The sequence below is a fragment of the Gallus gallus genome, chromosome 4 (genome assembly GCF_016699485.2).
Source record: "Gallus gallus isolate bGalGal1 chromosome 4, bGalGal1.mat.broiler.GRCg7b, whole genome shotgun sequence".
NCBI classification, from domain to species: domain Eukaryota; kingdom Metazoa; phylum Chordata; class Aves; order Galliformes; family Phasianidae; genus Gallus; species Gallus gallus.
This window is the reverse complement of record NC_052535.1, coordinates 21857527-21872865: the sequence shown is the minus strand read 5'-3', so window position 1 is coordinate 21872865 and position 15339 is coordinate 21857527. Positions and strand designations below refer to the sequence as shown.

The 15339-nt window shown below is 34.3% G+C and overlaps 2 long non-coding RNA genes across 2 annotated transcripts in view; one reads left to right on the top strand and one right to left on the bottom strand.

The window, feature by feature from the left end:
- Positions 1-15339, bottom strand: part of LOC121110658 — a 94694-nt gene that overhangs the window by 52516 nt on the left and 26839 nt on the right. Inside the window, exons 3-4 of the long non-coding RNA XR_005859605.2 lie at positions 12016-12102; positions 11248-11392 (exon numbers count right to left, since the gene is read on the bottom strand). This is a non-coding gene — a long non-coding RNA (uncharacterized LOC121110658). The remainder of the gene's footprint in view (positions 1-11247; positions 11393-12015; positions 12103-15339) is intronic.
- Positions 3543-6929, top strand: LOC124417939. Its single transcript, XR_006939215.1, has 3 exons — positions 3543-3631; positions 4978-5058; positions 5223-6929. It is a non-coding gene; the product is annotated as an uncharacterized LOC124417939 (long non-coding RNA).

Below are 15339 nucleotides of genomic sequence, written 5' to 3'. Positions count from 1 at the left end.
TTTAGGTAAAATTGGAGTTCAGTAACCATTTAAGATAAATCTCCACTGAAAATCTCATTGCTTTTCAGTATCAGGAAGAGTATAACTATGAATAATACACCATGGTCCTCTAAATCTGTAGCTTTTGGCAGGCAGATAGCATACCTAACTATGTTTTATGCTGTTTTAGCAGCATGTCTCAATAAACAGAATGCAGCTGTTTGTTGCTCATATATAGCAGCAAACCTCACCTCTAGGCAAAATACACTAAGCTTGACAGGATGGTGAAAACATGATAAAAAAAATAATAATAGAAGGACGAAAAGGAAAAACAGTACAATTAATTATATTTTAGAAAACACAGTGATGATCAAAAGAAAAAAAAAATGAAGTCCAATGTAATAAGCATAGTCTTTTCCAATTGTTTTCGTATCCTTCATGCCTAAATGAAAGGAAGAAAAATTGCCTGGGGAAAATACTTATCAATTGTACGTCATGCTATCCATTTAAAAACAGCTTCACATGAGATACAGAGATTTGAACATTCCTTTTTCCTCTAAAATAGCATTTATTTCAAGGCACAATCAACTTTCATATTGAATTGTCTGAGTCTTTGACTACATGAAATTATAAAACTGTTTTTAAAGATGCCTAAAAAACCATTGTATTGTAATAATTTGCTATATTTGTCAAAATATTCTCAATAAAATTAGATTAGTTAAAAAATACTTAGTATGGTTAGTGAGCAGAACTGGAAAATTCTTTTGATACATGGAAGCAGTAACTCTAAAGCCATTATTTTCATAATAGTATTATTTTACATTACCATTAAATCTTAATCCCTGGTCCACCTCAAACCGTAAGTATACAACTTTGGACTGTAAAAATGCTTCGATTTATCTGGTAGGGTTTCGAGGTTGCACAGATGGCTGTTGTAGATTACTAAAATGGGACTGTGCAATAACAGTGCCAGCTGTATAACAACCAGTCCATCTCTAAAAGAGATAGCAAATTAAAAGAGGGAATCCTTTCAGGAAATGTCTGAGAGCTCTTTTAAATGGACTGAAACCCTACATCAGGAAGAAAGAACTGCAATTTGACAAAAAAATAAAATTGCTTTTCAGCAAATCATTTAGGGAAATAAAAGAGCAGGGTTACATTCATTTATATTACTGTAGCAATTGTAATATTAAATAATACTTTCTGATTTATTTTAATTTTTTTAACCTGACAATAAGATTAATCCCAAAAGCCTAGACAAGTGGAGAGAGTTATGGGAGTAAGATGCTGATTTTCTGACCATTTTTCTAGCTGAGATCAAGTCCACAGTGCAGGAAAACCATTACTATTCTCCAGAGAAATCACTGCTAGTTCTTTAAGGATGCAGCATATTCTAATGAAATTGATCATATAGTTCACTTCCTTTTCCGTTCCTTCTTTCCTCTGGTGCAGTGATACATTAGGAACTGGAAATTCACATTAGGCTAAACTTTTTTTTTCATGGAAATTATTAATGCTATTGCAAGTGTGCAGTGAATTAGGGATTGATAGTAATAAGTATCTCACAGAGCAGATGCTTTGATGTCAACCACAGTTAAAGTACAACTTTAAATGACTCTTTTGTGATAATAACACAGAGGCATCTTCACACAAATGTCAATAATTTCATGTAAGACTGCACAATACAGAAATAAAATTACAGTAGATAAAGCTTTATCATGTCTCAGCTGAAACATTGAAGACAAAAATCTCTCTCTTCTATTTTATTCCTACAATCAGATTTGATCAAAATTCTGTTGTATAGTACTTATCATATTTATGCTTACTTAAATATCAGAATTAAGCAAAAGGTTTTTTGGACTTTTTTACTTCTTTCCTCTCTGACAGCGAACTTGATCCAATACTTACCCTCCCTCAAGGAAACTGGTTATTGTCGTAGACATTCTGTTCTCATTTCCATTCATCTACTGAATTAAAATGAGGGATCTGAAATTAGGATGAAACGCCTTTTCTTTATGCCATAATTTAAAAGAAATCTTCTGTGACCTTTGTAACTTTTTTTTTTTTTAATACAAATTCCAATCCTCGATGTGGAAAAACAGTCTTTCCTGTCTTGTTACTTTCATTATTACTAAAAATAATATAATAAGAATAAGAATGTTTTCAGATGAGGGAGATGACATAATATCCAAATATAGAATAGCTACTTCAAAAATATTCTACTGAAGTAAAGAGTAATAAGTATTATTTAGACCGAAGTACAGTAATTACCACTGGTCTTTTCTACCATCAGAATACATAATGACACAATTTATTAGTGGTTAGTTTCATTTCTTTTCCACTGATTTATATGAAGGACTTTTAACAGTTTCAAATTATACTCAATAACGGGTCTTACATACTGATGCATAGAAGTCACTCTACTCACCTTAATAGTCTGAGCTATGCACGAGCATAATGTAAATCCAATACACCATGAAAAGCAGAAAGCAAAAATGAGATTCTAGGAACTGAGCCAACAAATAGTTTTTTCATATATGTGTTTTTCTTGGTCTAGTAGTTAAAACTTATGGACTGGAAAACACTGAGACATTTTAATGAATTTGGAGCTCTGGTTCACACTCCTAAAATGCTGTTATTCTCAATTTTGTAAAATGACTGCAAAAGCTCTGTCCTTCCCAGGAAATACTTTTACCCTAGAAGAACACACCACCATTTTTTGTTCTATCTAAAGTTATATTCTAGGTAATAATTGCCCTTGCTCAAGCATTTCCTCATTTACTTAAGATAACATCAAAAGTCATTCTAAAATGGAAGAACACAGCCCTTGAAATGCATATTTGAGGTGACTCAAAGCAGGAATTATTTAACCTCACATTTGCAAAACAACTGATTAGAAAAATGCTAAAATGTTACGCACACACAAAGAGTTAATTAACATTAATTTATTTTTCTGTTCACAAGAGAAAGAACTTTCAAATTAGCACCTGTACTTTGCCCTTAGTATAAACTTTACACAATGCATGTCTTGCTCTATAAGAGAGAGAAACATACTACAGGAACCCTTGAAAACATTGTTCTAAAAATCAGAATGTAGGAAAATAAACTCCAGTACACAAGCAGTCTTATTTAGGCCTATCACGTGCATTGTGCAAGGTGCTGCACTTGGGCTGGGGCAATCCCAAGAATTTATAGAGACTGAGCGAAGAATTCCTTGAGAGCAGCCCTATGGAGAAGGACTTGTGGGACCTGATGGATGAGAAGCTGGACATGAGCCAGCAGTGCATGCTTGCAGCCCAGAAGGCCAACTATATCCTGGGCTGCATTAAAAAAAAAGATTGGCCAACAGGAAGGGGGCAGTGATTGTCCCCCTCTACTCAGCTCTTGTGAGGTCTCCTCTGGAGCACCAGGTGTGAAGGCGTGGCTAACCCAGGGAGCTCAGGTGCAAGTAGTACACTAGAGTGACTCGAAGGGGTGGAGCCTGTTTTGACCCCTCCTCAGCCTCAATTAAGGATAAGCAGCTGCGGGATCAGTATTTCTCTGGATGGAAATGGCACTTCTTTCAAGCTGTCATGGGTTATCAGAAGGGGTGAGCTGATTTTCCTTCTTTGTTACTTCTTATTGATCCATAGTGCCTGCATCCTATTCGAAGGTACTGTCATCACTTTCTTTTGCCATATGTTCTTGTAGCAAAGCAGGATTGGTTTTTAAAGTCCTTATGCTGGATTTTTAACTAAATCCCTTTTTTTCCTAGTTATTATGAACAGGTGTGTGTTTTTTGTTTTTTTCTTTTTCAGAGGGTAAACTGGTAACTAACTCTAGAGACAAGTAGCGAGGGAAGCTATTTTCTAGCTTTACTATATGCATCTGTGCACTCATTTCTGCCAATGCATCATTATCAGTCATCATCCATCATCTGATCAGCCCTGGCTGGATCAGGAAGAGAGAAAGCATTTGCCTGTAATACAACTGACAGTTGAAACTGGGACCCTTCTAGAATATTTTTGAAATACACCTATAGCAGGCACAGTCCATTGAAACAGTCCATTGAAAGGCAGGTTGTTCGGGCCAGGAATAAAGAACAGAATGAATAGGTTTACAGTCCTGCAGAGGTTCCAGGGGTGCCTTCTTTAGCAGCATGAACCACTAGTAGTATAGTACTGAGTTCAGATGAATCTGCCTGGCTTTTCAGCAAGGAAATCTAGCCAGGACAGAACATCCTGCTATCACAAATTTAATAGTTTAAAATTAGCTATCAGGTGAAGCTCTGCTAGGTACAGGACAGTGTAATAAAGGCTTTCTCTTCCTAACTGGAAAGTACAAGGAATCTTCTTGATCAGTACTGTCTGCAAAGTGAGCAGTACTGGTGCATGTGTAAAATACAACACTGTTCTAACAGTCTTCTCTTTTTTCTCACTTTGTGGAAGACTGACTCTATCTGATAGAAGGATAAGGGAATCTAGTATCCAATCAGTTCATATTTAAGCAATTTACAAATATTTGTGATTTCTTTTTCCTTGTAGGAAAAATATCTTTAGAAATTCCTCATAAGAATCTAGTATGCTTTCATTCTAAATAATAAGTAATCTTTTACAAAATAAATTATACAGCAATACAAGATCTGGGGAACAATCAAAGAGCTTTTGCATGTAGAACATAATGAACACCCCAACTGGCCCCAAACCCCCCACAAAATGTCTTCCAGATAGGTTGGCATGTCTAAACTAGTCACTCTTTTGTGCTTAAAAAATAAATACAGCTCATAATTAAAGCTTACTTTCTAAAGCTCTCTACATCTGCCTCCACAGTCTTTTGAAGAACAGACCAAAACAATCAAAGACAGAATTTCTTAATTAAATGAAATCTAATATTTTGGTCTACTCCCCTACCTCCCCTTCACAGCTCATTAATTTTATTAAGTGTTGATATGGAAAAACGTTTACAAAGATTGTGCTGCTGCACCTCTAGTTTAATGGTAGTTTATTTCTTTCCTGTCAGATTGCCTAGCCTGTGGAGAAAACCTTTCATGATGACACACTTTCAAAACATGAGCAGGGAGAATATTCCTCTCTTATCCAGGTACTATAGATGGCAGTTCTTCCATAGGTCCATTTCCTCTCAGATTTTTTGTCTTTAGACTTTCTATGTAGTCTTGATTTCCTTTTCATTTTGATTAAATTTACTACAGTTTTGTTTCTTTTTCAAGGATTTTGCTGATTTTTTTTTTTTTTTTTTTTTCCCAGCAAATTCTTCCATCTGGTACTACCCTCCATCTTTAAAGAGTTCTGTGCTGACTGGGGAGGTAGAAGCTGAGCTGAAGTTCACGAGAGCATAAGATAGCACCGTTTGTTTTGCAGATTTTCCTACCTTACAGCAGTCATGACAGCTGCTCCCATAACAAATGATTAGAGCTTACAAACAAAGCAGAGTTGCAAAGGACAAGGGATTTCAAGGAGCCATCCACTATGTAATTTGCAGATAGATAACTATTTACAGTATCTGCTGCAGTATTTACAGTACAAAAATGGATATGAGATCCTTTAGCATTCTCTAGCCATACAGATCTCATCTATTTTTGCTCTTCTCTATCCTCTACTCCTCATTCATCCCAACACGCATACAAGCACACATAAAACTGTCTTCTGTTTGGAAGCACATTCCTAGGAAGTCTCACAAGGACAAATTCTGGATAAAGGCACAAAACGTGGAAGCAAAGTAATTACAGAAGGTAGTGTTTGCTAATTGTTTTTGGCACTGATGGTGGATTCCCGTGAAAAATTTCTACCGCTCTCTAACTAGGATGCCATTTGATTTAAAAGTTTAATAACAAATATTCTGACATAGAATATCTACTTCCACAGAGTAATTTATTTTCAGTATATTAACTAATGTACTGCTATTTTGGCAGTCTTTCCAAACTGTTCATAGATGAATGATAATAAAATAAAAATTTCTAAATAATCACCTAGTTTAGACACAAACTGCAATAGAAGTTCTGCATCTAACCCTGAACCATTCACAGTGAAAGAAGAAAGTCATTTCACCAATCAGTAAATCATATCATAGAAAAAAACATGACAGTCTTTTCCCTAATTGCAGCCAAATTTTGGTCATCTGTTCCCTAATGTATTTTATCTGCAGTTGTAAGTTAGCCCAATATTGATTTTGCACATCATCTCATGTGGCCTCATCTAAACTTTGCATGACTTGCATGCGTATACAAGAGCACAAATTTGTTATAGAATTGTCTTGCTGATAGATGAAGTTTTAAATGTTTTTTTAAATAGTAAATTGCAGAAATGCTTATTGTCCTTTCACTTGCAGCTCTATAAATCATAATTTTAGTCAATGATACCATATAGTTATAGCAATGACCCAATAAAAAAAGAGAGCCAAAACCAAAAATGCATTTTCTCCACTTTTGTGTGCATATAATAAACCACCTGTAAATGGCATTCTTTACTGTGGGCTTGAAGTTGAAAGACTCTCATAGTAAATGACACGGAAGTGCTACCAACATACTGCTGATATATTAAGCCCAGCACAAAAAAATTATCTGCTGTTTATGGTTTTTTCCTAGGGAAATTTTTATCTCTTTATAATTGAGCGTGTTACATGAAACTTTACCAGGGTGCATTAACACTGGGGTAAGAATAATAAGTAAACTTGATGAGAATTTCCTGATTATAAAAATACCGCTGGGGAAGAAAAAAAAAAAAAGGACAGGAAGAATGGAAGAATGGGGCCCAAAATGTTACATGTTGTTTGTATCTGTGCTGTAGCATTTCTAGATATGCAGTTACCACCTACATCAGATTGAACTCATGGGCAAAATTCTGGAGGAGGAAATTTTCAGATTTTTTTTTTCTTCTTTTTTCAGTGAAATGAAATACAAGTAATGTGAGCACAGAAAGTATCTGGCATTTATGCAGAGAAATTTTTTGTACTATATGTGTTTTTTCTCACGTAGCTGATGCTAAAGCAACTGGAAGTGTGACAACATGCAAACACAGGAGAAAAAAAAAAAAAACAAAGGAAAAGCACAATAATCCAGTTAGATACAATCATTTTTAATGAGTTTCATAAAATGCTTTCAGAATAATTATGCAACTTGATTTATTCTTTTAGTCACTGAAACTTAATTTGTGTTAGACAATATGGCCTATGTTTGCAGTGTTATTACAGATTTGAGATGCTCTAACTAGGCTAGCTCAGAAACTGCAAGTTATCCTTCATTTTCATTTTAAGGTATCAGATTATATTCCAAGGTAAACAAGAAAGACTCAGCACCTCAGACTAGTGACCATCTTTGAAGGGAAAACAAGAGAAAAGATTAAAGAGCAAATTTGCTTTTCCTTTAGAGAAAACAAAACAAATCAACAATAAAAAAAATATATTATTCTGAGAAGATATAATTATTTTCCCTGATAATTTTTCTAAAATAATGCCAATAAGAACACAAAAACAGCCTTGTAAAACTGCAGATATAAAAGAGAAATGAAAAGTTTCTACAGAGGAGCTGAACATCTGTACAGAGGTGCTGTGTCACTAATTCCTATCAGGGCTTCAATACTAGATCTCTTGTAAAAAATCAACCATCTCTTCAAGCACAGGTATAATATAGAGAGAAAATTAAATGCTTAAATGAGAACTCATAAAAAAGTAGAAAAAAAAATCATGACATGCTTACACTTTGTAAATTTTAATCTTCACAGCTCCTGAAAGAAAAACTGCAGCACACTGAGTGATAAGCTGGAAACAAGGGAAATATAAAATTCAAACAGATCATTAGGATAATGACTTCATTTTAACTATATGGTGAAAAAATATATGTCAGTGAATCATTTTTTAAATTATAAATTATGCCAAAGCTGAATAATAAAATGAAAATTGACATGTGATTACACAGCAGTGTCAGAGCTGACAGCGTGAAGAAGGCAGAAAAGCAGATCGAAAAGGGTTGTATTCTTCACATCCTAGCTACTACCACAATGTCGAAACTGAAGTAAATTTGTGTGAAATAAACAAGAAGAAAATTAACAAAATTAACATCAAGAGCTATTTTAACACAATATAACTAGTAAAATCACAACAAGATTATTTTTAAATAAAAGTTATCAAGGTCCAGATTGAGAATTTGCAATATTTTCTTTCCTAGATAGGGAAATGTATGTTTTACTCTTAGAAGGTTTGCCATATTTATTTGGATGCACTGACAGATTTTTCGAGTTTATATATGCATGGAGAAGACACAGAAAAAACAAAACAGAGTGATAATTCCAATCTAAACTGAGGAGAAAAGAGGCTGTAATTGAATCTATTCTATTCTAATACAGAATAATCTATCTATTCTAATACAGAATCTATTCTGTTAACTCCTACAAAAAGCACATCTAAAAGGAAGAGATATCTGTTGCCTGGTCAGCAGAAATGGGAAAAAAAAAAATTATCAATCCAGCCACTTACAACTCCAGTACAGTCATAAAAGTTTGTCCTCAGGAAGATAACAGTATAAGTTTCAAGCCATGAGTTTTCTGTTCTTCCTTGAGAAGACTGCTTTTTGAGAAAGAAAGTTTAAAGTCCTTCCTTAAAAAGGAATTCACAGTAAGCCTGAAAAGTTGGAGTCCTCTGTTCATAATACTGTTATCAGTCCTTTGCTAATGTTTTCCAGATGACTGAATCAAGATCAGAAATTAGAATCTACAATTAATAAAACCTACAATAAGAAAAATCCATACAGAAGCAATCTGCTATCAAGAAACAAGGACAAACAAATGCACATCAATATTCCACACCATGTCAGGGTATGGAGCGAAAACAGGCTTATACAAATGTGTAAAATGAAAATTTATTCTGAAATATGATAAAGGACAGCTCTTCTACAAGTGCTGCTCATACAACACGTGTTATACATGGAGACAGTCCTGGCCTTACTAAGAGGCACTGTGAAGTTCTGTCAAAACAGCAGCCTCTAAGTAAAGGATGGCATGGGAAATGGTAACCTATGAGCCAACCGCACCTTCAGAAATTTTCCAGGTGACTGGGTGAAAATAAATAGAAGGAAAATATCAGAAAGCCAAACGATTCAAACTTAGTCTGAAATTAAGGTTGCATGTTTAAATTAATTAATCTCTCTCTCCTCTGTTTCTTTTTTTCACTGTTACACAATTAATTACATAATTACATTCATTTCAGACATCATATTCAATAAATTGCTTGTTACTGCTTTGAAGAGAATGATCCTAGATTCATTTCCCTCAGGAGCTGGAAGGATTATGGCAAATCAAATGAGATACTACAAGGAAGAAAGCACAATCATATGGCTTAATAATTTTGACAGTCTTATGGAGTATTAAATTATATCCTTTTCTCTGCCAAAAAGATCCTAGAGGAATTTGGACAAAACACTTCAACTGAATCTTTCAGAAATCATACCTAATCAGATATAAATTGCAAAACCACTAAGCACATACTTGCAAAAACTATCTCAATGTGATTTGATTTTTACAAAATGCTTCATCCAACTAAGTACTATGCAAGCCTTTGAAATTTTCTGAACTACAAACTTCATATTGTACTGAATTAGCAGGCAAAATAATGAATGTTTCATGAACTTTGGAAAAAATTGATAAAATGGGGCCAATGTCATACACTTACCTCATATGAAAGCATATAAATCAATGAGAAATTGTGTCTTCAGAGCCAGGGTTAAGTATCATTCAGTATGTTAGATAAAGCTCGCATATTGAAAAACAAAAGTAAAATATAGACGATGAGTGTCTGCTGTTTGTGCAGTGCCCTGAACAAGTAAGAGGGGTGCTGAGGAGAGGGGAAAACCAGCATGTAATCATCCTCATACATTCTGTTTCAGTATCTTTTATATGTAGATCGCAGGTGATGCCCTTAAGATATTAATAATTATTCGAGTCGTGCATCTCTTGATGCACACAGGACAAGTTAGCAATCCCTTCTTATCTGCAAGGATTTCAGATCGTTTCTTACCCGTTCAATGCTCTCTAAATTGGTTGCCAGACAAAGTCTTACCATCATACAAATTTATTTTTGTAGACTCAACTCTCACAGGCTAAGAGATTTGATGCCTGTTCAATTTAAAAATTTTCATTTCTCCTTTTCAATGTTCTTCCTTATAGTTTCCTGTTACGCTTCGAGGTCAAGTATAAGGATCAGTAAAACCTGCAGCAAACAAGCCATAAAGAAGCAATCTGTACTATTTATTGGATCACATTTACAATAACTCCATGTATGAACAGAATGCTAAAAGCGTTAAATTGTCTGTAACAAAACAATTCAAATTACTAACAGTCTCATTTATTCTGTCTGGACAGTTGGAAACTATATATGAATGAACAAATGATACAGGCTGTCTTCTACTTAAGAAGAGTGTTTCAGAGTTATTTTCTGCAGGTATCAAATTGCCAAACCAGAATATCTTAGTCATCGCAAAGGTCCATGTACAAAGAAAAAAAAGTGAAATATACTGTGTTTCAACTACAAACTGAATTAATTATCCTGAATATTTTTCTCAAAAACAGTATACAATATACCGTTTAATAAATGATGGTATACCATCATTTATTCCATATAAAATAAAAAAAAATCTGGATTATTGCAAGTAGTTGAGACTAACAATGTGGATTGAGCTGATCTTTAGTGATCTCTGACAAGAAGTTTGATCCATGTAATTTACTTATAAAAGAAATATTTTACTGGATTAAACTGCAGTTTTGGTTCAAATCCAGATATCTTCAAGATAAGACATTTGCTACAAACTACATGGTATATTAACATAAGACACACTCACTGTGAGTTTGTTCTAGATGTAAAATGAATGTGCTCTTATTTGTTGTCAGTTGAAAATCTGATAAAAATATTTTGAATAATCTACTGTATTCATCCAGGGATCCATCCATATATACACATCTCTTATCCTGTATCAACAGGTATGCCTTCTTATAGGAAAAGTAAAGGAAAAAAAAATAAAACATGCAAACATTTGGTTAGTGAGGGTTTTTGGTTGGTTGGTTTTGTTTCTTTTTTTTAAAAAAATACCTTGTGTTACATTCTTGATATTTCATGTTTAGATTAGATATCAAAGACTAAGCATACCTGATTACGTGCATGTAGGAATGAAAAATAAATATACAAACAAAAAAGCTTTCCTGTGCCATAGCACACGTAAAGCACTCCTTATGTATTTTCATAAAAGCCTCTGCAGAGCAGTCTGTACCTACTATTAATCTGCTTTACCTGAGAGTTAGCACACTTGGTTCATCTGTAACTTCTTCCTTCTTCTTCACTCACAAATGTCAGTGGTGAATTTAATGAAATACTTAAGTCTCCTTCCATCTTATGTCTAAATATAGCCTAGAGTAAGCATTACTGCCAAGGGAACCTGTGGATGGGCAAGAAAGGTAAGACTTTACCACAACGTGCAATTTAAACACTTAAGTGTTCAACATATTTTTTAAAACACTATTAAACACAAAAGGAATATAAAGAAATATTTCTTGAATTAGTACAAAGAGAATCTCATATAGAAAAAGAGAATCACCTAACTGCTCTGTCAGAGGTGGGATATATTGCCAGGTCACAGGTAATGGACTACTCCAGATACAGAAGGATGTAGTCTGCTAGACAAAAACAAGAGGGGATATGAATGTTTACGAGGGTGGATAGTGATAGGACAAGGGGGGAATGGTTCTAAACTGTGACAGGGGAGGTTTAGGTTAGATATTAAGATATTTTATTATATATTTATATATTAAGATATTTTCACATGGGGTGTGGTGACAGACTGGAACAAGTTGCCCAGAGAGATTGTGGATGCCCCATCCCTGGAGGCATTCAAGGCCAGGCTGGATGTGGCTCTGGGCAGCCCGGTCTAGTGGTTGGCAACCCTGAACGTAGCAGGGGGGTTGAAACTAGATGATCATTATGATCCTTTTCAACCCAGGCCATTTTATGTTCCTATGACTCTATGATTCTATCATATGGGTAAAAATGAAAATCACCAACCTGAATAAACCAACAGAAGTATAACAGAGAAATCATCGCCATCAGTTGGATGTTTAGTGATTGCTATGAGATGAATGATCACAAAGTCTAAAACAGAAATAGCCACACTTAGTTTCCAAGACTCTTTAAAATATAAGCCTGTTCAGAAATACTTTCTAAGCAGATTAAATTTATTAATGTAAATGTAGCCTTAGTGCATAAACCTATATTCTTCTCATATTCCCAGAAGTTTTGTATTAGTGTTGAGGTATAATAATAGGCATTACAAGAAACTTTGAAGTTCAAATATTATCCTTATTCAGAGAATATATTGCCAGGCTTGGAGATTGTTGGATTCTCTTTCACTTAGTCTACTATCATTTTGTTGCATACTGTGTCACAAGAAAAACATGACTACATTTCAAGTAACAAAATTGAAAAATATGCCAGTTGGCAATAACTTCACAAGTCAATTAAAAACTGTACCTTGACAGCACTGGCAGAAATGTGAGTGGGTGCATACTCCCAGTATGAAGCAAAACATCATTTCAGTGAATAGCAGTTCAGAAATTCATCATATAGCCCTCTGAGCAGCATTTTATTGCTGTAGGTGGACACAACAATCCATAGAGATGGCTTGAAATGCTTCCCCCTAGCTAGCTTAGAGGATCTCTGTACCATGCTGTTAGAACGCCTACGTTTCCTTTGGATTTGCAGTTTGCCTGTAACAAATCATTGCTTCATAAAAGCTTCAATGCTCACAATGTCTTAAAAGTTTCAGTGCAGTTTCTTGTAGGCAGGGGAGTTCTCAATGTCCACTAAAACTCTTTTCTGCATATAAGTGAGTTTACTGCAAAAATCAGGTGGTGAGTTTATTAGGCACTACTTGCCACTTCAGTACTGTCCAGCCTCTGTGAAGATGCCATGTCATACAGAAAAATTTCAGGGCTGTGTCACAGGCAGCCTGTATTGTGGGGTTGTTTAGTATCTCTCTTCTCACATACATCATGGCATTAGAAGAAAGGTTATATTCATTACTTCTGTGTTTGCTACTGAGGTGACCACTGTTAGAGTACTACATCCAGATCTGACATTCAGATTTGAGGAAGAACACCCATAAACTGGAATAATTTCAGAGAAAACCCAAAGAAAAGATGAAGATTTGTAAAGTTTGAGTTATAGAAAAGTCAAGTAGTTCATTCAATTTAGACCATTAAAGATAAGCACCAAATTATTGATATAAAAGACAAATTCTTAAATGTCTCTCTTATATTTCTTAGTAAGTCATAACAGCTCCAGTAGTGAAATCTGTACAAGAACTGGATTTAAAAATATATATATTCATATATTATATGTGCTTTTACATGTATATAAATCCATATAACGTCTTTTCTTGTGTTTTTTAATTTGTTTCTTTGTTTGTTTTCTAATAGATAGTGCAAATCATCATTGGGATTGCTTACTAATTAATCAATAAAAATAAGAGACTCATGACGTGAGAGTATTCTTCTACGAGCAGCAGCTGTCCACCACTACAGATATTCCAGTTAAAGTAATTCACAAAAGTTCTGTAGTTTCTCCAGCAAAGAACATCAAGGAAATATGAAATGGTTCTGATTTATTTGAAGTGAGTTCAAAATTTATTTATCTAAACAGTAATAAATAATCCTTCAAAATTTTGCTGGTATCCATAATGACATAGAATATATGTCACAGTACAGAAAGAACTCTGTTTTTTTCTCTTTCCAAAATGCCATCTCAATATATACAAGGTAATAAAGAGGTTCAGCATTTGGCTTTCGGAATACTAGATATGAGTTTAAAACAGAAATGATAAAGCTGTGGAACAACTTACAATATTTCAACAGTTTTGCCAATATATTAGAAATTTCAGCAAAGAAAACCACCAAAATAACCAGCAATTTTTGTATCCACTGTTTCTATAAATGAGAAAACTGCCAAGCTGAAATAAATCCAATTAATCTTACTTATGAAGTAACCTGTAAATTTCTCTCTGTGAGATCTGTTTCCTTGTGGGAGTAGCATAGCTTAGAGCACTCGTCTAATCTATTTCTCATATGTATACAATAAAACCTGTATGAAAGTGATTACAATGTAACTTGACAGATGCATTTTTTAAACTTTTTTATTTTTTTCCAAGAGTTGACATCTCCAGAAAAGCTCATTTTGGAGCATTTTCAGAGTGTTTTCTCAAGCAATGACATTTAAATGGCCTCTGACGTTTTTGAGGATAGGGTTGTTTTTTTATGTGAAAACTGAAGAAACCTCTTTTTTTATTTTTTTTATTTTTTTTTTTTTTGGTATGCAGAAGCAATTGAGGATTCTAACTCACCATAAAACATGTCAAAATAATGGATGGCCTACTCAGCAAAGAAAATAAATTTAAAGGAGTCAGGTAGAAACACAACATTCTGCTAAGAAAAGATTCCTTGTACAAGTTCAGTTCATTTATTGCCTTCATGGAAAGCCATACTACACAATTATTTGAAACTGGTTTATTTTCCCAGCATACACCTTTGAAATGAAAGAAAATTCTAGTACTTCCACTGGTAATGTTACTTTTCTGAATGTGTGTGTGCAAAAGAATTCCCTTTTGATTTCCAGTTGACCTACTAGTTAATTAATTACTGCAGATTATTATGAAATCAATAGTAACATGCCATTGCTGATTCACTTCTTATTCATAAATGTGAAGGAGCTTCCTACCCCTTCATTATTTAATTTATTTATTAGAAAGATTCTTTAATAAGTAATATAGTATGCTGGCATGAAGTCTCTCACTTCTGCATACACAAAACAGAAAAGTGGGAATGAGGAAGGACTGCTAACAACCTTTCTACCTCTATAAGATTTGTTGTTTTTTTAACCAGAACTAAAAAGAGCAACAAAATTCACTCATTCTAACTTGTGTAACCCCTGGCCATACACCTTTTTTGTACTTATTAATATCAGATGCACAACTACTTCAAGTGTTAGAAAACTCAAAGAGGGACATCTCTGACAATGATAATACTTGGGATCAACTGAGCAATTGTAGCCTTATTATCTTGCCTAATGTGTATTTGCTTGAGTTTATTTGTCATTATGCCTACCTGAAGAGCATCTTTTCTCAAAGGCAGGTCTTTGTCTCTTTTATTGTAACTACTTCTGGCTTTCTGGTAGCTGATTTTTTTCCTAGGGTTGTTTATGTTTTCTTGATGTGATTTCTTACTAAGAATGAGTAGACATGGTACATTGCTGCTTGAGCTGAAAGATTCCTGTGGCATGGAAGCAATGTCTCAGACATACCATCTCATCTGTACTGGAAGCAAGCAATTGAGTGGA